The sequence below is a fragment of the Lepidothrix coronata genome, unplaced genomic scaffold, assembly GCF_001604755.1.
Source record: "Lepidothrix coronata isolate B3197 unplaced genomic scaffold, Lepidothrix_coronata-1.0 Scaffold1, whole genome shotgun sequence".
Taxonomy (NCBI): Eukaryota; Metazoa; Chordata; class Aves; order Passeriformes; family Pipridae; genus Lepidothrix; species Lepidothrix coronata.
The window spans coordinates 11,007,567-11,033,959 of record NW_016690181.1 but is presented as its reverse complement, the minus strand read 5'-3'; the positions used below and the strand labels follow the sequence as shown (position 1 = coordinate 11,033,959).

The 26,393-nt window shown below is 38.0% G+C and overlaps 1 long non-coding RNA gene across 1 annotated transcript; it reads left to right on the top strand.

Moving 5' to 3' along the window:
* Window positions 1-5,944: 5,944 nt before the first annotated feature.
* LOC108493904 lies at window positions 5,945-26,314 on the top strand. Its single transcript, XR_001873639.1, has 3 exons — window positions 5,945-6,043; window positions 11,029-11,183; window positions 26,252-26,314. It is a non-coding gene; the product is annotated as an uncharacterized LOC108493904 (long non-coding RNA).
* The last annotated feature ends 79 nt before the right edge of the window (window positions 26,315-26,393 follow it).

The window sequence follows — 26,393 nt, the reverse complement described above, 5'->3', positions numbered from 1 at the left end:
CCTTGGTAGCTTCTCCACAGCATAACAAATTTGGGCACCTAGCAAGCAACAAACCTCCCTAAAAGACAAATGAGGTCAGCAGATGGAGACATTTGTCTCTTGCAGCAGGGAGTCTCCAACCACGATCACTGAACACCTTCCTTCTAGTTGTCCCAAGTGGTTCAGGGTCAGCCACTGGAGATGCTCCATTTGATGACACTCCCTGGTCCTCATCAGCTATAAGGTCACTGAACCTATTCTGTAACTGCAAGTTATAAGGTGGAGCTGGAGCCTTTCTCCCAGTGTGAGAAGTCACCACCTTCCAGCCTTTGCCTTGATGGGAAATATCCACCTTCCAAATTCTAAGGCATACCACCAACCCACTGCAGTTGAAGGTTGAGGTTCATGAAGCTGCAGGGTCTCAGAGGAGTCCCATTTGATTGCTTTCTCATCCCTTCAGATTCTTCACAATTTGTGGACCTCCTCCCACAGCTCTTTCACTTGGAGGCACAGCCCATCAACAATTCACAGCTCTGGGCAGACCAGAGGACCAAGTGCCCCAGGCCCAGGCACTACAGGCTGCCTCAGACTTGAGAATCTGCATCCTCCTTTTAAAGCTCTGTCTGGGTCCAGAAGTCCAATAGTGCAGAGACACTGACTCCAAACCTTAAATTTGGATGAAAACCAGGCCTTGATTCCTTGCTCTTAAGTTTTCTTTTAAAAATGTCAGATAAAGAGACATGAGGACATTTGCTAAAATCATAATAATAGATCACAGCAAATATGTTAAATCATAAAAACCAGGAAAAAATAACTTTCCCTGAAATTGTATATTAGATTTTCTTAAAAATAATTAAAGCAAAAAGAAAAAAGAAGAAAGAATTTACTTCCTCTTCCCCCCGCAACTAGACTATTTGTTTCCTTTTATCACGTGATTAACAATGGATAATTTTATATTAAATGAGGTAAATTCACTATAGGTAAATTCAATTACACGATGTTGAGATTTCTGCAAATAACTTCCTGGCTCCTGTATAAGGTATTCAGAAAAATCCAAGCACCTATCACTAGGTACACCTGCTCCTGCCAATAGGGTACACAGTAACCTCTTGCTTACTACTTATCAGGACTGTACCAGTCATGTTTGTTCAGTTCTTACATCAGCAAATATAAACATCAATATGAATAAATATATATTTACAAGTAGATAAATGTTACTGTGCAACACCTGTGTAAATCCACGTAAGGACTCCTATGAAGCAGTAGCTCTTGCCTATGTATGTCAGATCCAATTTTTTCCTGTTATATGTAAAGCCCAAAATGAAAACTTGTGAACCTTTTTTCTAAATAATTAATTTGTATGTGGTTTGAAGAAGAATTTCTCGGCTTTCAAACTCAGAAATGCCCAAATCACTTTGCACAATTGCATATAAAATATGGTTAGCGCTGTTACTGTGCTGTCAAATCTGACAGCCATTCTGTACTCAGCAATATATCAAACACCATCCAAATGCAACCATACAAATGTCACCTCTGCCTGTGGAACTTTATAAATGAAGCAATATTAATCAATTAAGGGACAGTGGAGTGGATGCAGAAGCAGCCAAGTCTACCTGAGGATTACAATAGGGAGTTCTGGGTGGGTAATCAAGTTTAAACTGCAGAACTGCCAAGGCACACGGATTCTCTGTATGATAAAGCGGATTTCCGGTCACACTGAGGGAAATGGACAAACTTTTGCTCATGGACAGACAAGAGAAGATGCTCTTACACCATTTATCTATTAGATGCTACTGTACCATTTAGCAAATCTTTTTACTTCTGCTCATATGTATTTCTGTGAGTAGGTATGTGGCAGATCATCTACACATTCCCACTGTGAATTTCTGAAGATAGCATTTTCATAGGAAATATCATGACCCCCTCCTAGGCTGTTTGGTAAGGGAGAGTCCTGTGCAAGCCTTTCAAGCAGAAATGAAGACCCTCCAAACATAGGTTAATCTGAAGGGTCACTAAGTACCATTTTAATTACCTAATTATCCAGTACCCAATAGATCAGAAGACTAAAAATACATCTTGCCCCTTTACATATTATGTACCTGCTATGCTTAATGAAAGGACTTTCTTTCCAAATTACCTCACTTGTCATGTCAGATCACCTACTCCTGCAGTTTTAGGGGTTTCCCTTCACAGGAAGAAGCAACTACGCAGTATTACATACTCCTTAGAGGGGATGCTTTTCAGAGGGGGCAGTGCACACCGAATTAGTTTCCTTCCACCCTTGCCTTCACATACTGTACAAGATTATAAATTGTGTACTGCTCTAAAGGTGTCAATGTTTTTTTTATAAACTAGCCCCAAAGAAACACAGTAACAGGCCATAACAGGCCACCATTCATAAATGTTATTCAGAATGGCTGCCATCCTCCTTGTCTTTAAAGGGGCCAAATCTCAACATGGTCAGCATTTCCTCGAAGTTGTTACCACATAGAGACATGTGGATTATCTTTGGCAGCATAAAGCTGTTCTCAGGAGAAATGGCTGCAGCTCTGTGGTACCTACAGTCTGCACAAGGGCCTACACAGCAGAGACCACAAAGCTACATGTAGTAGGTGAGAGAAGCAGAGCACTAAACAAGATAGCTGCTTGATCAAGGTTTGCCTTGGCATTGATAAAGTAGCCAGTCACTTAGACTGACAGATTCTAAAGGTGAATAAAAGAACTATAGACCCATATCTAGTTTCCTATAGCACAGGCTGGTACAAAGGATGTGTCAGTTTGTGCTGGTGAATGGTTATTAGAGGTACTCTGATAGACACAAATCCTGTCATTAGCTCTTGTCAGCCAAATAATCAGTAAAGCCAGATCCAGTTCCACTGCTCTCTCTTCCTTTCCTAGAGCCCTCATCTTTGGATTGGCACAAATAATTTTCTTCCTGCCTGGCAGAGCAGTGTTTACCACACCCTATTTAGGAAGTATAAAGGACCAGTGCTGGTGGAAGTAGGAATTAATAATGGAAGTGGGGAATAGTAGAGATTGAACAATAGCTCCCTACCGTAAAATAGAAGTCACTTTGCTGTGCAACTCAAGGAAAGGCAGAAAAACAGATCTTGCAAATCAGTCACAGCATTTAGGCCTTGCAGGAAAAGCTCATCTTAAAACAGAAACAGCCACTGCATCCCATGATGTCAGTCACGGAATCCAACCTAAGGTCTGTAGGAGACCTCTATGTCTGAACCTTCTATAGAATGCTCTTTACAATTTCTGAGTGCTTTGAAAGATTATCTGCCTTGGGCTGGAAACATCAACTTTAACCTCTAGCCTCCCAGGGATTCTAGTCCTTCTTCCCAGCATTTGTGCAGTAGGCTGTAGGAGAGAGCACGGTCCAAGAACTAAGGGAGGCCTAGGCACATGAAAGCAATGAGGAGAGGAGACAGCTGAGGGAGGATTGCTGGGATATTAGCCAGGAGTCATGTCCTCAGACAGCAGGAAGGAAGGATCACTAGAATAAAAAGCAATTAGTTTTAGCTCTTGAACAACTAATGGTTACTAAATAAGAGTAATGATTCTATTTAAGGAACTGCTTTTGTTATACTTAAAGGAGAATAGAGATAACTGGCTGGAGGCATGCAACAAATCACAGTAACTTCATATAATTCCTAAAATGTTTTGAATTTTGGAGATGCTGGTATCTTAAGCAATATTTAAGGAATCAAAATACTCTGCTAAGCCACAGAAAGAGATTTTTTAGGGGTTAGACTATCCAGTAACAAACTGAAGGCTAGCAACACTTCTTTGAAAGTAACTGCTAGTTGGAGCAATTGATAGACAAGGTGAGATCTTGGTACTTCCTCTAAGGGAAAGTCACAGCAAGCTAGAGGCCAGTCAGCCTTACCTCAGTACCTGGGAGAGTGATGGAGCAACTAATCCTGGAAACCATTTTAAGGCATGTGAAGGACGAGGAAGCCATCAGGAACAGTCAGCACTGATTTACCAGTGGGTAAATCCTGGGTGACAAAGCCAAGTCAAGTCCGTTTTGCCTGTGACAATAATTGGTGAGTGATCTCTCCTTGTCCTTATTTCTATCCATGAGCCTTCCACTGTATTTTCTCTCCCCTGTCCACTTGAGGAGGGGAGTGATAGAGAGGCTTTGGCGGGCACCTGGCACCTAGCCAGGGTAAACCCACCACAAGTTCTTATTTCAGATAGACAACAGTTTGCTCTGAAAGCTCTCCTGTAAGTTCAGCAATTACACCAAAGAAATACTGCCATAAGATGTCAAGAAAGCATTTCTCCCACATCTGCTCTGCTTCAGAGGATTCAATTTTATCCTTTAAGCAAAATCTATAAAAATAGCCTATAAATTTCTCTAGATATTGTAGGTAGAAGATGAGATAAACTTGGCTGTTAGACCATCTGGGACAAAAAACCGATGCAAAAATTGCATGGCTATCACAATCTGGTATTAACATCATCACTAAATGCAGATGCTAAATAGTGACTCACTGACTGCTAGCAATATGTAAACATACTCTATCTATTGATTGCGTAGTTAAAGTCCTGGAAACTCAGTTAAGAGTAAACATTTTAAATTTGATTGGATTCCTTGATATAAAAGCGATTCTTAAGATTATTAATCTACTCAGAATCCTGGTTTCCACATATACCAAAGTGCCTGTTGACTCTCTTAGATTTCAAACAGTAATACTTACAGCCAACAAAAAAAAAAAACAACAAAAAAAAAAACCCAAAAAAAACAAACAAAAAAAAAACCACCACACAAAAAAACCCCACTCATCCTCCCCCTCAAAAAAATGTGTTTTGAATAAAACATTTTCCAAAAAAAATCTGTTAATTAGTCTCCTGCTTATGGCCTAGAACTTATCTAAACTAAACTTCTTAGCATGCTAGATTTAAATTGCACCAGAAAGATTATAGTTTTTATACCTTTCTGGTAACTGGCTTTTAAAACAGAGCATATATACTTTTGAATAAATTACAGCAAAAAAAAAATAAAGGAAAATTAATGCTAAAGTTTCAATAATCAAAATAGATGAAATCAATCCCATAGCTGAATTCAGTTTGATACACTGCATATACATAAATGACCATAATGCTTTATTAGTACTGAGACAGAAAACAGTCTCGGGTCTGAAACAAACTCCATCAGATCTACAAAGCCAGCATTACTGGTATAGATTTATACTTTGGTATAAAAAAAACAACTTTGGCATTGCTCAAAGCTTACCTGTTATTCCCACTTTGCTGCATGACAACCAGCCAGGCATGGTGCAGCCAGTCCCACCAAACACTCCTTGAATCACTTTTCAGCGAGGGCCCCCTGACAGTAAGGGGTTCAGGGAGCTCTGGCAGACTGAGCACAGACATTGAGGATCACAGAGTGATCATTGACGGCAAAAGAGGCACCTGGGGGATAAACCAGAAGGCTGTGGCTGCAGAGAGGTTTCAGAGCATGGTTTCCTTGGACTACTGACAGAGGAGAGCCCCACTCATCCCTCAGTAGTCAGGAACTTCGTCCAGTGACTGCAGAAGGAAACTTATGTTTAGACATCTCTCTGTCTTCTGACAAAACATAAATCCTCCTGATGTACCGGAATAGGAGGTAGATTTTAACACCAGTACTATCCCAGCTCATTCAGGCTCTCTTAGGTACTTGCACGAGAAACGTCACAAAACATAGTACCTAACAAGCCATATCAGCCCATCTCCATACTAATTCTTTTTCAAAGTACAAGAGACAGTACACATTTTGTCGATTTGTCTGCAATTTAATGTGTATTTTATAGTATTTGCCTTAAGAAAGGGCAGATGAGCAGCGGAGAAGAAAAATGCCTCCTCCTTCCTTTTGGCCAGTGCCTCTTGCATAAGGCGCAAGGAGCGATGCGCTTTCCCTGAGTGCAGCTGGGCATGCGCAGGGGAGGAAAAGTTTTGGAAGTAGGTGGGAAGAGGACTTCAGCTGCCTTCAGCAGAAAGTGGGGGAACCTGTAGGATAGCGTGAATGGTGTGGTAGGGAAGGGAGAGAAGCAGGAATCCCTTCCCAGAGGTTAGAGTCCTGAGAACCCACAGGGGAGTTTGTGCTGAGGGGGGGGCTGAGGCCATGGAGGCTTCCTGGGGGGAAAATGTGCCCAAAGCTGAAAGGCTGTGCTATGAGGATACTGTGGGTGGAGAGTTGTGTTTACAGTCTTCTCCCTTTTCTTTTTTTTTTTTCTTCTTTTAATCAAAAGCATTCTGATTCTTATCGTTCTAAATGGTAATTCCTCTAGTCTGTTTTTCAGGAAAACTCAATTTTATTGAGAAGGTTGCTTAAAGTCCTTCACATAATAGTCTGGCTCACTTACCACAGTGCGATTTTGAAGGCTCAGGTGCAGCTCTTTTTGGTTAAATTCTTGAGTCCGAGAGGAGAAAACACTCTAATTGCCAAAACCACCACTTTGTTGAGGAGTACCTGTAGTGCCCGTAGCTGCAGTGCAGGCTCAGGATTGAGCTCTGGATGGCAGGAACCCCAGGCAAGGGGCCGGGAACTGCTGACTCTTTGCATAACAAAGGGCACGGGGACCTGTGGCCCAGCCAGGGGACCCGACATTCAGAGACACAGCAGGAGCTGATGACTCTGCCGAAAGACCCCGGGCTTTGGCGCATAGACTGTGAGGGTATAAAAGCCCAGAGGTTCCTTTGTTCGGGTCCCTCCTCGGAGGCACCAGCTCCAGCTGGTTTTGTGTTGCTGCGCCACGATTAAATTATTTTAAGGATCCGGACGTCTGGGACTCTGCTATGGGAAACTCAAGGCTAAGCCGGTAAGGAAATCTTGTCTGACTAAGTGAGTGTGGGGTGTGCAGGGGGTCAAGCGGGGCACCCCTCGGTTCCCTGGAGCTGCCCGTGTGAAGGGCCCCGGTCACAGCTCAGGTGGTGGGAGCGGGACTGCCAGAATGGCTCCTGGATGGTTGAACAGGAAAGTTTTCTTAACAACCCTATGGGTCACAAAAAGATTGCTGTAGGATGGGGTATTTTACAGCCGGTGTTTGCAATGACACTAATTTCATAAGTCGTTTCAAGTAAGACTACACTGCTCGGAAGTTGAGGCTTTTTTCCTCTAAAAGGAGCCTATGAATTGATTAGAATAGACAGAGATCTTAAATCATGGTGTTTGGCTAATTTGCAAGGAAAGTACCGAAAAATTCTGTGAATCACTATAGCTCAAGAACTGATTCTGTTGTTTATCACTTTATGTGTTTGCGGTAGTTCTGAGTTGCTAGACATGACTTCTGGCTAACAATTTGCATGGTAGCTGGGTGTGCTGCTTTCAACACAGCTGAAGTGGTCAGTTAATCTCTTTGAGGGGAGCCCGCCCTAAAGACATTTGTCTTGAGTTTATGGGTTAAAATAGTTTGAGCTCGCCCAATGGTTTCTTAATCAGGCATCCCCTTCACGCTTACATGAACCTACATTGCTGTTGGAACTTGGAGAGTCATCTTCAAGGCTTGAGTCTTGAAGCCAGAGCAGCCAGAACAGCACATTCATGATAGGTTTTCATGGCTTGTAAGTAAGTCTGTAATGAATGATCTGTGTTTAGTATAATATTCAATAGCATGGGGGATTCAAATGGGAGAGTTAGCTAGTCACTGGAGAGAGAGACACTCTTTAGCTCTGTATTTCACTCCATACCAACCATAAACAACATACTACAGCCATAATTACAGGATTGGGTTTGGGGTTTTTTTAATGTGTTGTTTTTTTTTTTATTTCACCGATGAACTGTTCTGTGTCTGCATATGCATATTTTTTGAGCTAGAAACAATGTTATTGCATGGTAGGCTTTATTACTCCCGGTCCATCTAAGTAGGGCAATGTCACATGTGAAAAGTCACAGATATGACCAAACAAAAGTCCTAGTTTGTCACATTAGAAAGGATAAAATCACATCTCAGTAGCTTACTATTTTTGAATGCTTCTGCCTAATTATGGATGGATATCCATAGAACTTCAGTGTCAGAGAGGTAGGGAAGAATTTCAGCATTTTTTCAAAATTTGAAGTAAACACCTGTTAAAAATTGAGGAATCGAAAAAGTGTACAAGCCTAATGTTTGGATTTTGACTCCAAGGCACTGTGAGTTGAGTTTATTTGATCTGCTCTCAGGTGGATGTCATATAGCTCCAAACTTCTTAAAGTTGCTCAGAAGTTTCTTTCTTGGATGACTCCAAAGTGAGGATATCAGCGAAGCATGGTACCGTGTGTAAGATCACAAGTCCAGAATGCTTATGCTGTTGTTCTGCTTTTTTATTGCTACATTAGACAGAGTGAGAACAGAACCATTTGTATGGGTGATTAGACTAAAGTTGCCTGGTTCAATGAGGTATTCCACTCAGTAGCAATATTTAGCCATGAGTTTCAAGGTGTGTTACTGGTCTTTATGTGGATAATCACTGCTGTAAGATCCAGAAAGACTCACATTGATGATCTTTTATGTCTCCCGGGTCTGCAGAAGACAGTTGGGGAAACCATTATGTTTCTTTTTTAATCCGTAATATGGACATTTTAAATGCTGATACTTAACAGTACATACTTTAGTAATGATGAGAGTTTCTCTTCCTTCTCTCCTTACCAATAGCCGTGAGTGAACCTTTCCTTTGGTAGAAACAATAGCCTGACTGCTCTAAATCCAGATGCTTCAAAATGGGCTGAATACTTGGAAAGACAACATGAAAACAGATGGGTTTCATCTTCACTAAAAATAAGTGATCAAAAACCCAGAGTCAACTTCCATCTATGTATTCTTATTTTTGAATCCATTAAAGAATATTACTGTAAATATTTCAAAGCCTCAAATGCTCAAGGATATCCTGATGTGGTGAATCATGTTTATGTCATTGTTGAGCTTGAGGCTTGCTGACAAGAATTTTGATCATGGTCATTTAACTGCCTTCTGCTGGTCTTTTAGGATTTAATTTAGCAAGTAGCCAATATTAAAGTGCTGAATCTTAAACACCACACAGAACATTATTTTCACATCTTGTTAAAAAACAATCTTGAGAATTATAACTTTAGTGATGCAACTCAGTGTAGCAATACAGACAGCAGTCATGTCCTAAGAGTTGTGCTGCTTTTACCTGTGAAATTGGAAAGAACTTTCCTCTAGGGAATGGCATTATAGGCAATAAATGTGGCTTCAGGAATCCAGTGGTTTCCCTATCTGACTTACTGTTAGGAAAGCAATTGCAGATGAATGATCATATAAATTATTAATGTCCTCAGCCCAGATTGTCAAGAGAATGGCCAAGATTGTTATCTTGTTTGATCCAAGATAAAGTTCTTTCCGAGTAAGAATCCATTGTCATGGCTTATCTCTGGCTGGTAAGTAAGTACCACACAACTGCTTGTTCACTCCCTCCTGCCTCCACTCTGCCATGGAATTGGTAGGAGAATCAGGGAAGGAGAAAACCCCATAAACTCATGGTTGAAGTAACAATAGTTTAATAATTGAAACAAAGTAAAACATAATAATATTAATATAAAACTCCCTGATGTTATATTATATTAATAACTAATAATAAAACCCAACCAAACAAGTGATGCACAATACAATTGCTCACCATCCAGTGACCAATGCCCACCCCATCCTCGAACAGTGATTGAACCCGTCTGCCTAACTGCCCTCAGTTTATATCCTGAGCATGATGTTCTGTGGTGTGGAACACCCCTTTGGCCAGTTCAGGTCAGCTGTCCTCCCAGCTTCTTGGGCACCTACTCACTTGCAGAACGTGAGAAACTGAAAAGTCCTTGACGGAGGGTAAGCAGTACTTAGTGACATCCAAAACACTGGTTTGTTATCAACGTTGTTCTCATACTAAATCCAAAACAGTGTGCTGTACCAGCTACTAGGAAGAAAAGTGACTCTGTCCCAGCCAAAACCAGGAAACCCATGATACAGGTTGCCTTAGGCGAGTTCCTTGGTGTATCATGGAATTGCCACAGGAAGTTGTAGAAAACAGTAGAACGCCTCCATCCCATAAAACCACTCACTCCACTGTTTTAGATTTGAGGAGAAATTCAGAAGATACAATTATTATGGCAAAACCAGCATAAGTGTTTTCACAGTCACTAATGTCCTTTAGCTGAGTAGTATTTTAATGTAAGACTTTTTAACCTGCAGCCCTCTGCAGAAAATCTCCCTCTGTTTGTCAGTACAGGCTGTAATACGCAAGTCTTCTCAAATAGCACCTAGTGGCTACAAACAGTTCTTTCTATTGTGTCTCATTGCATATGAGGATATAAGGCTACTAAATAACTTTCAGAAAAACATTGCTACCTTTTTATTGCTTGACAGAAATAAACAGAGTATAATAAACTGCACATGGAGTTTTTGTTACAAGGGAAATGGCTGCCAATGAAAAATGCTGCAGAGCACCTTCTCAGCAGTCCATTACAAGTATATCAAATATGTCCTTTGTTACCTATGCTGCCTTCCCATACAGTATCAAATCTAGAACTAGCCCTTCAGCAGACTCTCTTGTCTGAATTCAGTAATCTTAAAAGTCTTTTGAAAGCTCTGGAAAAAGGCTGTAGTCCTCAGCAGTGCTCTTCTAGCAAATTGGCAATCTTTTCCATAAGCTAACATTATATTTCAGTAAGCTTACCTGAGAGCCATAACGCTCCTTGCTTGGCTCACAATGTGTGCAAGGCATTGACCTCAACTTTCCTTTTACATTTAATGGTGTTCATTAAACACGAGCTCTTTAAACGAGAGCTCCTCTGCGTACATATTTCTCACCCTGGTGAAGAATAAGAGGTTGAACCAATACCTGGCAGGTATGTAGTCTTGTTTTGTGATGCTTTACTGGAAGAAAGCAAGATCATAAGTGTGATACAGTGGAATATAGATATAGCAGTAGTAATTAGTAGGAATGCAGTATGATATTTGAAAGTCAATTTGGCTTGATCCTCAAAATAATGGTGTGTGGAAAGCCCACCTTTCTATATGCAGCCTAGCAGAAGTCTCTGAGAATTAAACTTCCTTGCACCTGTATTTGCAGTTCTTGCAGGAGAAGGATGGATAACATCAAGAAGGTCCTCCCATTCTTTTCTGACTCTGTATGAAACATCTGACATTGCAATGTCTGCATCTTATTGAAAAATCCAGAGGCTGCTGGACCCAGAGTACCCAGAAACATTCACTTCCTCAATGAAGGTAAGGAATATGTGACATTCCCTGCACATTTATGCAAGCACTATTCCACCATGTAGCGAGGGGTTGTAGCAATTGGTGAGAGTATATGTAGACATCATGAACTCTAGCTTTTTGGGTAAGATTAATGAAACACTGTTAAATTGAATCCTGCCTGGAAATATGTGGAAGATAGATAAAGATGAAAATAGCTAACATTCCACTTTGCTGCCTTTTTTTTTTTTTTTTTTAAATTGTCTTTACATTCTGGTACTTCTCAGATATGAATATTCCACTGCTTCTGAGACTTGGAAAATACTGCCTTTAAAGTAAATGTGAGTTTTATCACAGCCTTCAGCTACAGCCAGCATTCATGGGTGTATTAGTTTTATTTAATTAAAAATATGTAAACACAGGAGTAATTCAGCTTGCCAGATTCCCCACAGGCAATTTGAAGTTCTCATATTCTCAAAAAGCAAGTATTCTGCTGGTACTCGGCTGAGAAATTAAGATAAGCACATAATATACAGCTCAGCAGTCACAGGCCTTGGAACAACTGTAACGTTAACTCAAGTGGAATTACTGACATCATACCAGAAATGCAGCAGTGAAACAAAACCTGCCGCTGCCATTTTTTCTCGTGCTTTGGGCCACATTAAGCATTTTGTTTGGTCAAAGTTTTCAGTTCTGTTTAGAGCTGTCAGCCCTACAGCAGCTCAGTTCTCTGGACGTACTAGAAAACATCAAAAGAACAGTGTGTATAGGTATATGCATACAGTATACATATGTATGTACATATGTGTGTATATATATATCTGTGTGTATATTCATTTATACACAGTAAGTATCAGCAGGTGGAAATATTGTTGAGCCTTGTTATAGCATTTAAGTCATCTAAGTTATTTGGATAAGATCTTGGATTTGGATTAGATGCATTTGGATTAGATGATTTCTTAGAAAGTATCAACATTTTGCACCTTAGAAAATACATTTGTCAAATGTCTTATATTGCATTGTAATATGTAACATCATACATGCATGTTTTTGTTATTACTCCCTTTGGGTGTTCATGAACTGAACAATGAGAAACTAGAGATTTCAAGTCAATAATTAATGAAATGGAACGTGTACCTGAAAGGAATAAAAAAAGGTGGAGAACAATTCGTAAAGAGGATCTACTACTAATTTAGCTATTACTTTGATGAAGAGCACAAGGAAGTAGCAATACTTACAAGTGTAAGCACTAAAATTAAGTCTGGATCCTACCTAGGCTCTGTGAAATAGTTCTTTGTATTTGTCACGTACATTTGCATATGAGACGCCTACCACCTGACCCAAGGGGAGAAAATCCAAGCTTGAGACAGTGAAGTTATAACTACATGGCACAATGCAGAAAGTCAGTGCTATATTGTGCTCAGTTGAAAAACTGAGAAGTGCAACTGCCAAACCGGAACTCCCAAATAAAGGCAATTTAACATTTAATTCTCATTTTCCAACTGATTCTTCATGCTTTTTATGTTTAATCTTCCTTAGGAACATCATAGTATTAAAATTACACGTGCTGCACTTATACAGAGCTTTCAAATAGTGGTTTAGGTTTTATTCTCATGAGAAAAACTGTTCTTACTGTAACAGTGATAACTAACTGATAATAGCATATAGATTTGATTATATTTAATCATTACATTTAAGCAAAGAGCTTTCAGGATAGAATCTGTAGCATATAAAATTGAGGACAAAACATTCAAATCTTTGTGAGAAAACATAGTGCTGACATCTTTACATTAAAATAAGCACAAAATGGTTGCCAGACTCTCCATGCACTGAGGTCTTAATGTATTAAATAATCCACTAATGGGAAGAGACATGACAGAAACACAGCTGTCTGGCCTAAGAAACCAAGCAGCTGTAAATAATTGGTGCAAGCTGCAGCTGCCATTCATGTATATGTAATAGGCAAAAGTAAAGACCCACAAAAGTGGTGCAGGTTGTTTGTTCTTGCTGCAAGGGAGTGTTTGATTTCTAGCAATGCATTCTTCCTGTGATTCTCCATACATAGAGCTTTATGCCCATGGGAAAAATAGCCATACTGTCCTTTTTTCTTGAAACTTTATGCATAGAAACCACCTTCATTAATCCCTCCACACTTTTTACACCCTTAACTGTCTTTCATTCTTCCAATAACTTAATTTCCTTAGAACTGGAAAGATGTATCCAAATTTCAAAACAGGATATAAGTCATGTTTTTCAAATATATTCTATCATAATTCAGACGTCCAAGAGTTTTGGAATTTTGGCAAAGTGACTATAGTGACTATTTCTATATTTATTTATTTTTTTAATTAAAATCCAAGTCAACCAAAATGCATGAAAAAGAAAAAGGATCGGAATGTATCAAGTAAAGGGTAAACAAAAGTATGTGCTTGACCATATTATCTTAGCAGATATGTTATATCAGCATCAGTTGGAGACTATCTGTTCTAAAATGCATACATATTAAAGGACAAGTTAAACATGGACTGCAACTAACTTCCTGTTCCCAGCTCTTAATATTTGTGTAAATACAGGTCCTATTTTACTTCCTTACCAGTAGAGGTCAAAGCTTGTACTTAATGAATTCCTGGTTCACACAAGGTATTTGCTTTTCGTTCCATATCTGGTACCAAAATCTATTTGATTATTAAATTAACAGAGCTGTGCAGTAACAAATAGCAAATAATTTTACTTTTTCTAAGTCCGGTTTGAACATTAATTACAAACTACAGATTTAGCTCTGCTGTGTGGCAATTATGAGTATGGCAATTAGGAGAACTTAGGCTGCTTCCTGTTTGTATGACTTAATGAACTGAGTTCTAACTAAGCTACAAACACTTGAACCGCAGCTGCTTTCATGTGTAATGCTTTCCATTCCTTTTCTGTATGGTATAGAGTCAAACTGCATATTGCCCAGGAGAACTGCTGATGTATAATTCAGGATATTTCTGAACTTCCCTTAGAAAAGGAATAATGTCTAGTTGTTAAAGCCTAAAAGCTGGAAAAAAAAAATCTGACCTGCACTTTCACAAATTTTTGCTCATTGTATAAATGTTCTCCATGGTAATGTAACCCTGAGGAAAAAAATATGTTGGGAATTAAAAAATAAAATCAAATTTGTATCAACATTTTCTGTTTCATTAAAAAAAGGAGCACTCTGAGTTTGGACTTAGTTCAGCATGAAGTCTAATCTATTTCTAGACTCTATATGAGGTTATCATGAATAGTTAAGAAATAGCAAGAAGGGATAACTTTTTTCTCTCTACTAGAAGCAAATGAAAATGAGAGAATCAATGTCTTCCTCTGCAGATTAATCACTAGAAGATAAATTTGGCTTTAAAAGATACTCCACAGATTTTGTTCATGATTATACTGTTTGAGGGAAATTTTACTTCAGAAGTCATACACAAGTATCAGGGGAGTTAGACATGAATAAAGGAGACATTCCTTCTATGGTCTCTCTTTCCATAACTGTATTATTCTGTTCTTTTCTGTCATCACTGTAGCTAAAATGACCAGAATTCAGGATTGTTATAGAGCAAAGTGTGCAGTCCAGACTGCTCCAGATCAGAATGCAAACCAGCTTGAGTCCAGCATCAACAGCACAGAGTTCAGGAGTAGGGGAAGAGACTGGGAGAAGAGAGCAAATGGAGTTTGCCTTTCCAGTGTTCCTGTGCACGGTAAGGGTATAGTGAGAGAGCACTGTCATGGTAGTTTGGCCTTGCTTTGTTTTGTGCAGGGTATTTTTTTCCCCAGAAAGGTTTTATTCCAGAAACAGTTGAAATATTTTGTCCAAGTTTATCTTCAGGGCAGCAGATATGCTTAAAACAACAGTGGGAGTGGCAGGCTTTCTCAGCCTCTCATATTGGCAGGATATAAAGAGTGAACTACACCAAGTGAGCTCCCTAGAGCTATAGTATCTGAGATATTCATCAAAATGAGTGCCAGAGGCATAAAGCCAACACAGGGAGGTCTCAGGCCATTGTCCCCGACAAAGTATAATTAAAAGCTAAGTACCAATCAATGAAGTCTTTACCACTTTTAGAGACATGAGTTTTAAATTGTTTTCTGCATTTTTTTTCTAACAGGTATCTGGGAAAGATTTGACTTTACAGTCATTTAAGTACAAAAGTACTTTTGGAACAGTAAAAGAGTGCTGTTAGTTAATTCTTAGTTTGTATTCACTTTCATCTATACACACTGTACAACAAGACATTAAATACTCCATAACACCTATAGCCACCGTGTCTCTGCACATTGCAACCAAGCATAATTTACAATGTTAAATGAAATTTTACATTTAAATATCTGTAGTCAGATGCCCAAGGACAGCAGAGCTGGCTCCAAGTGAACGGCAGCCCTAACAGTCTACTCAATGGCGTTTTTTTTCTGGTTGTGTGTGAGGTGTCTCATGTATTTCAAAGGTACCAAGAAAGAAAGTTTTCTTGATTTTGGTGGCCAAAAGGAAAGCAGAAAATGTGAATTTCTGCTAAAAGCATAAGGTGGATTATTTAATGTCTGATGGAACAATCACACTGGGCATCTTTTAGGTACTGTTTGGGGAAGGAATTTAAGTGTGCAAAAAGCATGAAGGGAGACAGATAGAAAGACACACAGAATGAACAAAACTATCAGGGGATTCTAAGAGTGGTGCACAGGCTGAGGATAAGGGCATAAGCTAGTTATGATTTTTTGTGAATACTTCTCAGCCAAAAGTTTCTTGTTTGCCACAATTGGAATATTCTCTGAATATGTGTTTATTTTGCCATCAGTTTCTTTGGAAAGCATTTTGGCAGCAGGGACAACCAGCTGGCTGTGTGCTGCCTGCCTGTTTGCCTACCAGCTACTAACACAACTAGGCTGGAGCCCCTGGTGTGTGCCATAAGCTTAGCCTAGGGAAACACCAGTGTATATGATCCTTTGCTTCCTGGTTAAATTACCTGAAAGATAAGGATGAGAAACAGGAAGAAAAAAGGGGAGCTTGTTTTCTTATGTTTAGCGTATTAATGCCTGTTATGTTGTTCTTTTGGTTTATTTTTAAGTAGTGGAATGGCAGTGGAATTACCTTGTGCACCAGTGTTTCCCCAATGATTTGGCTAGTCATTATATCCCTCTTTTCCTTCTGGTCATATGTTCATAGTACTGAATATTTGGGGCTTTATTTAAGGAGCTTTATATAGAATACCTAATACTGACTACTTGCCTCTCTTTCTTTAGTTTTTCACTTAAAATTATTTATTGTGACAACAGAAGACTAGGACATAAAGTATTCAGTATGTGGAGGAATATTTCCTTTTAACTCCTTTCCACTGTAGTGGCAAAATCAAAAATATTCCACATTTGTTTTCCACAGTAGTACAGAGAAAAGGTTACTCAGTTCTTTTTATGGTTGACCATGTCCAGAAAAAAATTAATTCATTCGTTGTTTAAAGCTTTATTCAGTCTGTAGCTAAACTGTGTTTATATGAATAATTTGCAAATTTTGTATGAAATGCAGTCAGCATATATTCAGTTGTCCATATAGGAATTTAGTGTTTCTGCCTTACACAGCAAAAGTACCACTGTTCAGTCAAAATCTTGAGTGATATGGATCTGCTTCTAGTCTTGTCAAATGCAAATCTGTTTAAGGAAATGGTGATAATTCTGAGTATCTTCCCCATTTTGACTACTGTACAGTCTTTCATTTTCCACAATGTGGTCTTACCAAGATTTAAAAATGGATTAGACACTGGATGAAAAATTCAGTCATACTTAATGCAAAATTTCTGAGTGGTCTTTTTAAACAGGTTACTGGATAAAAATTGGCCTGAAACCTCCTTAATGTGGAAATCCTATTTTCCAATTTAATGTTTGAAGGATTTTAAGCCTCATTCCAAGTCTATGTTCATACCAGATAAGTTCTAATATGCATACAGTTAAGATATGCTAATAGAAAATAGTGTTATCTTGAGAGAGTCTATACAAAAAAATACCCCTACAAGTTTCCCTGGAATGTCAGACTTTCCTGCTGAAATTTTACAGCTCGTTGAATTGCAGATAGAAAGTGATTGCCCTGCCAGTCACAGTGAATGTGGCTATCAGAAAGAATAAAAATAATCCAGTTGTTTTCAAGAACCTTATTTTATGTTATTCTGATACAACATTTCTAAGACATTAAACGTTCTATTCATTATACTTAAATGATTCTATAATGAATGTTCTAAAATATTTGTTTGAAGGCCAGGCATCTAAAATAATTTGAAACTTAAAGTGCATATGATTTTAATAGTATCATGTTAAACCAATACATCTTACAATTACTTAGGATTTGAATGAGACAGAAGATCAAATTTCAGAGGTCAAATTAAAAAACCCCCACCAGAACAGCTGTTGTGTCAGATTGCTATCAAGCTGTAGCCTGTATATTTGCATTCCAGAAAGAGCAATGGAAGCTTCCAGGCACAAGCTTCAAAAGTTGGCAATTGCTTGTACACCCACAGGACTTATGGCTAATCAAATGCTGTATCTTAGTATGACTCTTTAGTAAGATATGTAACTATTTATCAAAAAATTATACAAGGCTGCTAAAATAATACTCAATGAGTACATGACTGGAAATGGAATGTTTTCTTAGCAATCTTCATAAAAGCACCAAAATACTTCATAATTGATATACCTAGAATTTCCCAGGTTAATTAAACTGTGCAGGGTAGTCTGTTACTTAGTTAAAGTGTTATGACTCTCTCAATTTGCATAATTTCTGGCTTTACATAAATTTTGACATTTCAAAATCTTCCAGAAGTATACATAATGCTGGCAAGTAAATTATACATTAAGTTCCAGTAAATTTACTGGAAAGTAAAGTATACTTCATATACTGTGACTGCATACTGTATATGGCCACAATAATCCCTGCTCTCCTGTACAACAGTTTGTGACAACTGATGATGCTACTAAACCAGTTACAATTCTTGAATGGAAAAACAAATCCACCTTAATTAGAGGCATCATTTTCTCACTACAGTTGGACAGACAGTTTTTCACAAAGCTCTTCCACATAAAATAGTTATCTGTGTACTGAGAATTCAGTCTTTTCTCATAGTCCTGCAGCAAATGATTTTTTCTTGGTCTGGAGCCCTGACTTAAATGTAGTTACAGATGGATGTTTTTGATTAACTGTGTTCACATCATCATAAAATAGCAAGATACTCGCTGAATCATAAGTATTTAAGCTGATTCAGTGAAATTCCTTCTAGGATAGTTGAATGTAATATATCCTGACTTCTCAGACAGAATGAGTGTCAGCTAAAAATGTTGCTATGAACATGGAGATGGCAAAACAACACTACTTTCCATAAGTATTTGTAATAACTTTTGCCAGTACTTGCATTTCTTGAGATTTTTGTAAGCTTCATATAATAAAGACATACAAGTTTTTGGTAAACATAAAAGCTACAGAGAAAAGCTTGAAGGCGTGGTAATGGGAGAGAAAAATTAACTATTAGGTGGTATATAAAGGCATAGGTGCCTTCTCATGTGTTACCAGTGATCTGAGTTCCATGGTGTCTCAGTTGGGTAATGATGCTCACAAGTACCCAGCTCTTAAATGAGCAAGCCATGAAATGCTGTTGATGTCAGCTGCTCTAATTAATTACTGTTTGACAGAAAGATTATGTAAATATGTAAAAAAACCCAAACAAAATAACAAAAAAATCGTATTTGACAACAATGATGAATTTTTTTTAATCTTCTCTGTCAGAGAAGGGTGAATCTCTGTATGACACTATCAGTTATAAAGTTCAAGTTGTTAAGGGAGCACTATAGTCCCTTATCTTCACATTGAAGATATTTCCTAGAAGTATAAAAAATGAAATTCTGTTTTGGATTAATAAGAACTCAGAGGTAATTTGCTAGAAATTAATGTGACATGTACAGTTGTGAAATTGTAATAATTATATATTTATTAGAGTATCTGTTTATTGAGGCTGTTTTGAGGACTTAGTATTTTTTTACTTTCATCAAGATTTTCAGAAGTGATTTTGTTCATTTACTTTGACTTTTTTGTATGGCAGATGCAGATAATTTTCAACAGAAATTTTGGAATTTAGCATCGCAGTTCTGTTATCAATAGCCATATGCTTTATCCTTCAGTTGCTAGGGAGAGGAGTAAGGAATAGAGAAGAAAAAAAAAACCACAAAAACAAATAAAACCAAAAAGGCAGACCTTCATGTCAATTAAAATTTAATGTTTTAATTTTAATTACAACCAAGTTGAGCCAGTCACTGTCTCTCCTGTGCTTCTTCCCACCACTCAGAAGGGGTGACTGAGAACTTCCCTTTCCTTTCCTGACCTTCCCTGGAGGGAAGGTGATGGGCAATCCAAGTGTAACAGAGCAGGAATTGATCTTCTGGGATATTGTTGGGAAGGTGGAGATTGACTTGTGAAAGTTGCCAAAGTACCACAGTGCAATAGCCTTTCCCATTCTGAGCATAGATTGCCCTCTGCCCTTGGCAGTGCTAAGGTGGTAGGCAACAGCTTAAATTCAGGAAATGAGCTGTACCATGGACAGACCTTCTTACCAAGGCAAACTTTATCATTTTGTTTATAAAGTCACACAAGGGTGAGATGAACACAATCACTCAGGAGTGTGAATAAAAGTTAATGAAAGAAGTGGTAATAAAAAGAATCTGAGATCTGTATCTCTGTTCATTCGTTTCTTACCATCTTTTATGCACACAGTCTTTTCAGCAGTTCCACAGCTCTTGCACTTCTTTCTTCCACTTTGTGTACTGGCCCAATATTATTCCTTACCTTATCAGCTAGTGATCATAATTTGTGTATTATTTGTCTTTTTGCTTTTGGGTATAATACCAAATTTGTTCAGTAAATGCAGTTAAAAGTGTTTGAGCTCTTACAAATAGAAGCCATTATAAAAACCTTGTAAGAATGATAATGAACTGAAGGAGTTTGTGTTTTCATTTTTCTTCTTTTTCTAAGTGGCTTTTAGGTGTGTTGAACTTGATAAAAAGGAGATCCTGTTTGGCGGGTACTCTGCTGTTGCAATTTCTGAGAGCTATGGGAATGAGGGAGGGCATTGCAATTCTATATATAAAGCATCCAAGCTTGAAGAGGGCTGCCTAGAAAGTGGCAGCAGTGGCACTGTTTGGAACTGAGGGGAGCTCTGAAAGAACCTCTCCAGTCCTGCCATGCATCATGTTCCCAACAGTAATACTGCTCATCTTCTGCAGTTTTCTGCAGTCTGCTGGTAAGTCCAAGATGCCTGCCTTCCTCTTGGTGTATGGTTTGAAGGAAAGTACACAGCTATTGAAGTGAAGGGGGTGACTCCACTGCAGTATTACAATACATGAGCTTCAGGTTTTGCTCTCCTTTCCCACAACCAGCTGAACTCAATTTACACCTTTTCTTCTCCTTCACTTCATCTTAAAACACAGCTGGTTGTTTAATAGTTACATTACTGAAAGAGAACTATTTGTTCTTAACCTTTTTTTTTTTTCAGAAATGTGGTTACTGGTTTGTTGTATCTGTCCCTAAAACTCATTCTGTAGATACAGGGAATATTTTTTTAATGGGCATTCATTGTGTTTCAAAGTTGCCAAGTGTCCTCATCTTTCAGGTGGTCATGATACAGTGTCCTAGCGATGTCACTGTGGAAGCTGTATATCTTCTGTGTAGAGTGATGATCCAAACTATTTTTCTTTGTTATGCCAGCTCCAAAAAGTATTAAACATGAGCTATGTGATGGCATTACTTTTTTTTGAGGAACAATGTGGCAGAAAGAGTCCTGTGCTGGAAAGCAGGCAAATGGTTCTAGTCTAAAAGTTTTACGTGACTCTTAATGTATTCCTCCATATATTACTCAGTATAACTCCTTAGTCTTTTAAAGGACTCTGTCTCGCTTTTTTGATCCAACCCATCTGAATACCAGATGAATGTGTAATTTCTAAAAAAGACTTGACAAGTATGTTCATTGGCTCTGTAGCTACTCTGCTTTCTTACTCATTCTTCTTCCTGTGTTGGTTTGGTTTTTGTTGTTCTGGAGGCTTTCTAAATGGATTTTTGGAGAGTGAACCTTTTTTACTATGGTTTGGCATCACTTAAGATGGTTTATTTTTTGTCTCTTCTGTACATTCCTTTTAATTATCAATTATTACAGTTACAATTTCAACAACAGGTTTCAGACTGCTAAAAGGCATACTTCATTTGCTTTAATTTGAACAAAGTTAAATTTATTTCTTCTGTATTGTGTTTACTACGTTAAATGAACCATATAGTTCAAATTGCATGGGGACATTCATTAATCTTAAATCAGTGACTTAAAGTGTAACACTAAAATAATTAAAATATAAGCAACTCAACCCTATTGTAGACTCTCAGAGCCAATTTCTAACCTCAGCTGTATTGTTATAAATCAGGTGTAACTCCATTCACTGTATTTAGCACCATTGTAACCAATATCAAGACAAGTACCTTAACATGGGTCCTAACCCCAAATGCAAGATCATAATCTACATTACTTCCTATGTTAGATGAGTAGATGTATTAATATAAATACCAATATTTACAATCAAATAGAAAATTACTGTAGACAAACAGCCACAAGATTTATGTATAAACTTGGCAATTATAAATAGGGCCTTATCTACAAAGGACTAAGTTGAATTTAAACACAAAACCCTAGAAGTAGGATCTAGAAAATTCTTATGGAGCAGTTTTCTCCTTTGGGATATATCAATATTTCAGGGCCTTGAGATGCCAAGCAAGGTTGGAGACTGTGAGAACAAATAGAGATCATTCTGTCCAGTAAGACTTTGAAATCAGACCATTTTTGGGTAGTGATCTGTATGTTCTAAAACAGGGCAACATGCAGGACGCTCATTGTTTTGAACTCTCTTGTCTCCTTAGAATGAATCAAATCAAAGCTAGGACTTCAGTTCTTCTCTTCATGGGTCTGCATCCAAATTCTGTACCTTGAGTCTGTCTCTAGCTAGAAATGTAAATATTCATTGTAAGGAATTATATTTGATTATTTGATGTGAAGTCTGATGGAAACTGGAAGACCACTTCCTCTTTTTCTTGATAACTCAAGAAAAATCAGTAAACGAACATTAGCCTGAGTAAAAAAAAAACCTACAGAAGCCTAAAACCCAATTAAAACTGTTAGTTCCAGCCTTCACTTAATAAGAGATGCTGATTCATTGATTAATTGAGGATTCACACCTTTAGTTATTTCAGTAGACAAAACTGTGCACTGGTCCTTACAAGATGTTTCTGTACAGTCATGATACTTTTTCTTACTAAGTATGCAGCTAGGAAGTTACCTTGATTTATGTTGTTCAGACATCTCTGTTTGCAAGAGGAAAAGAGAGTTAATAATTTCATATAGAAGAGAAATCATCATGAACATGTGCAACTGATTACTGGTATTATAGCTCTGACTCTAGCAGCACACTCACCGTTAAATTTAATTTTAGGCTTATATAATTTATTTTAAAACTCTTGTCCTTTCCAGAACATCTGAAATTTCAACATTTGTATTTGTCCCAAATTAGAAGATAAAGACTGAACCCTTTATAAAACAGAAATCCTAAATTATTTCTGTTTGAAAGTACAAAAAATATTTCATTTCAATGTTTTGTTTTCATTCATTTAGCTAATGTGAAATACTTTAATTGAAGTTATTACAACATAAAATTGTATTTTCACATAGAGATATCTAAAAGTAACTGTAGTATAGGAACAAAATTATTCATTTCTTCACAATGTCATGTTCCCTGACTGGATTGTATTGCTGTCATGAGATAGCCAGGCTGACAACACAGAAAGTGCACTTCAAAAGATACAATTCTCAAGGAAATTGGCCAGCTGGATTAGAGTAGGAATTGAAAGTAAAACCTCCCTTTATCCAAGAAAAGTGAAACTGATTAAGTTCTATTGAGCTAATTCAAAATTAAGTATTTCATGCTAAAGCAAAGTCATCCCATTTCTCAAAGGAAAACAGAATATTGCAGTAATAGTAAAATATCAGTAAGTAAGATTTCAGTACTTTAGAAATCTCATTTAAGGCTAGGACAGCCTTTTAAGTGAAAAATTCTTAAATGATTGAGAGATACAGCTTCTGCATGAGGCCATAGCACTTGCTGCATCTGTACTGTCTGCTATTTTGTGTGCTTGTGGATGGCTAATAACGTTACCAGGAAGATTTTACTCATCTCTTTAGAGTTAAGTGTGAGAAAGGGAATGTAAATGCTGAGAATAATTACTGTGCTGTAATTAGTATAATAGTTTAATCTGACAGGATACAGACTGATTGGCAGATAGTCAGCAAATGGCTCTGTATTTGTTTTATTAGCTATTCTTTGAGAAATACCTGAAAGTGGATTTCACATCCTTAGTTATTTTCCTTAGTTATTTTTGATACAACTCTTTCACACCTCCATGTAACCCAGGATGATTGTTATGTTCAAATTTAGTCTAAATACCAAACCTGAAGTATGTCTTATATTTTGTTTGCCATGCTTAGGTGTTCGAACTTGAAAAGCTGGCAAATAAGCTTTGTAAACCAACCTGTCCTGATCTAAAATATTTGTCCATTAATTATCAGACCCTTTGCTTTACATCTAAGTAGATCTGACTTGAAGTAATGTTTTAGGCATATATTCAATTCCTGCAAATCAAATATCCTTGGAATGCAGCTGTTGCACTCTCTTAAATCCCATAAAGGTAGTATTTGAAGTTTAGGATTAAACTGTAGCTATTGGAGAACAGTTAAACCAACAATAATAGATTATTGAACAAATGGAGGTATCAAAAACCAGGGGTTCAGAAATGGCAGCAGCAACTCTAGGCATGGAGAGTGTTAACTTGATAGCTGCAAACTGACTCTCTTACCTTTTGTGGTGTTGGTACTGCGATGCATGGTTCACCAGGAACTTGGAAGAAACATGTTGTGTTCTGGAAATGCCTGATGAGTTGCAGGCCAACCGTGGAGGTTGTACTAAAGTGCTGGCAAAATTTCAAACAATTATTGGCCAGTGCTGACCAATTCTAGAGGACAAGGCAGCATGAGTAGGATCTACAATGGTTTTCTGATGAGTGGTGTCAGACAACTTTGGAAGTTAAAGTGCTGATCATGCAGTGAGTACAGTAGCTTGCAACTCAGCAGCTAATGAGATTGCTTTGTGTCCTTTCTTTCTTGTGGAAATGTTCTTGTTTATTTTATCAAGAAGTGATTATGTTATCTTTATTATTATTATTATTATTATTATTATAACTTCAACTTAGAAAATTTATGTTGAGTTTTATTTTTGCTTGTAGAGCACTGTCCCATGGAAATTAACACAATATCTAGGAAGAAGGGTAGAGGGAATACAGAAGGGTGGAAGGAATACATCTCCCTAAAGTGCTGCCTTGGCATTTGCACTGCAGATAGTCACCTAAGGTTTCTTTTACATCAATGGAGAGAAATAAAAGTTTTGTGTATAATTCATTTGTTCTGTGTTAGCCACATGTTTTGCAAGTCAAATTGTACTCAGTAAATTTGCATTTACTTTTACAGCCTGTGAAAGGAGCCTAGACAACTGACTGAAACGAATGCCATTTAAAGCTATTAGAACATTTAGGGTGGGAGCACTTCTGTCACTGAACTTACATTCTTGATTTATTTCCCTTCTGTCTATTCATTGTATACAATTTCACCAGTGTTGTGTTTTAGCTCTTAAAAACTTAGATTAGTTTATCCAGATAGTATCTTTTTACAATAAGTATTGTTTCAGACAAGAATTGAGGCATAGACTGATGGGGAAGTTGGAGATATCTGGATCTCAGATCCAAAGCAAAGGCATATGCTGAAACTCTTATTTCCCAAATTCCCTCTTGTGCCTTAATCTGGCCTCACATAAAAAACAGAACCTCACCTGTTTTCCTTTAGTCCTTGAGATACCACATAATAAATATTACCTCACATTCAGCAGCACAGCATGGAGTTGGCTAGAGAGGCTGTTACAGCTGGTGAGCTCCCTGGAGGCTTTCAAATCACTGCAGTGTCTAAGGAAGCAACAGAACCCTGCAGAGCTGTAGTGTATATATAGATATGTATTGAGCCTTGTCCTGCTTTATGTGATTAAAGAAACCTTCTGCCACAATATTTTCTGTGTTGCAAAAGATCCTAAACATATAATAGAGAATTATATGCTTTCTATGGGATATTTGCTCCTGCTATCTAAGAAATACCAGACATTAGAAACTGTAAAAATGAGTATCACATTTCGGAAGCACCCCAGGGCCTTATTCTTGCATCTTGCTTTGGTTGTTACCATCCAGCTGTGGACTCTATGAAAGCCCACTCCATGCCCAGGCAGTGCACAGGGCTCCCTGCTTGTAGATTGGCTGTGGTGGCCCTTTTCCATGTCTCATTCTGATCACACTTTGGCAGGAAGCAAGGCAGGAAGGTGAAAGAGCCTTCGGATATGTGTGAAAACGTGGTGCAGTTGTGCACATGCCAGAGGTCTGGGTTTGAGATGGAAGAGGGACTATGCTGTGCTCTGCATTTGCTAAACGTTCCTTGGTTCTCCTGACCAAAACAGGTTTTGTGAGGAGGTGTATGGAAGAGAGCAGGTAACACCTTCATCATTCTGCCTTAGCATGAGTAGCAAAAGCAACAATTAAGGCCTGGGGATTTCCCACTCTTCAACTCCAGATCCCATAATTCTTGTGAAGAACACATGGGACAATACTTTTCCCATGTTGTTTTAGTTTTGGCTATTCCCTCCACTACTTCTGCCCAGATGGTGGAACAAGAATTGAAAAATATGAGCAAAGATTTATCCCTTTTTTTTTTTAACAGGAACAGAGGATTTTAGTATGAAGTACAGGAAGTCTCATATTGCATAGGATTTCTGGCAGATTTTCCACTATAATTTCATTCAGTTTTGTGTGGAAGCACACAGTTCATATATGCTGACCCTGCTTTGACTTGTAGCGTGCTTAAAAATAAATAAATACACAAATATTTTTTTTGCTCAGAGGATAACTTCATTGTGTTGCATTGTTCCTTTCACAGCTTTTGAAGGAAATTATTGGCCCCACGTTTTTCTCCAAAAACAGAAAGAATCTCTGCAAAGAAGTAAGTACCTGACCTGGTATTTAATGTTCACATTCAACTATGAGTGGCAACTCTATTCAGCATCAGTTTTGTATTGCAG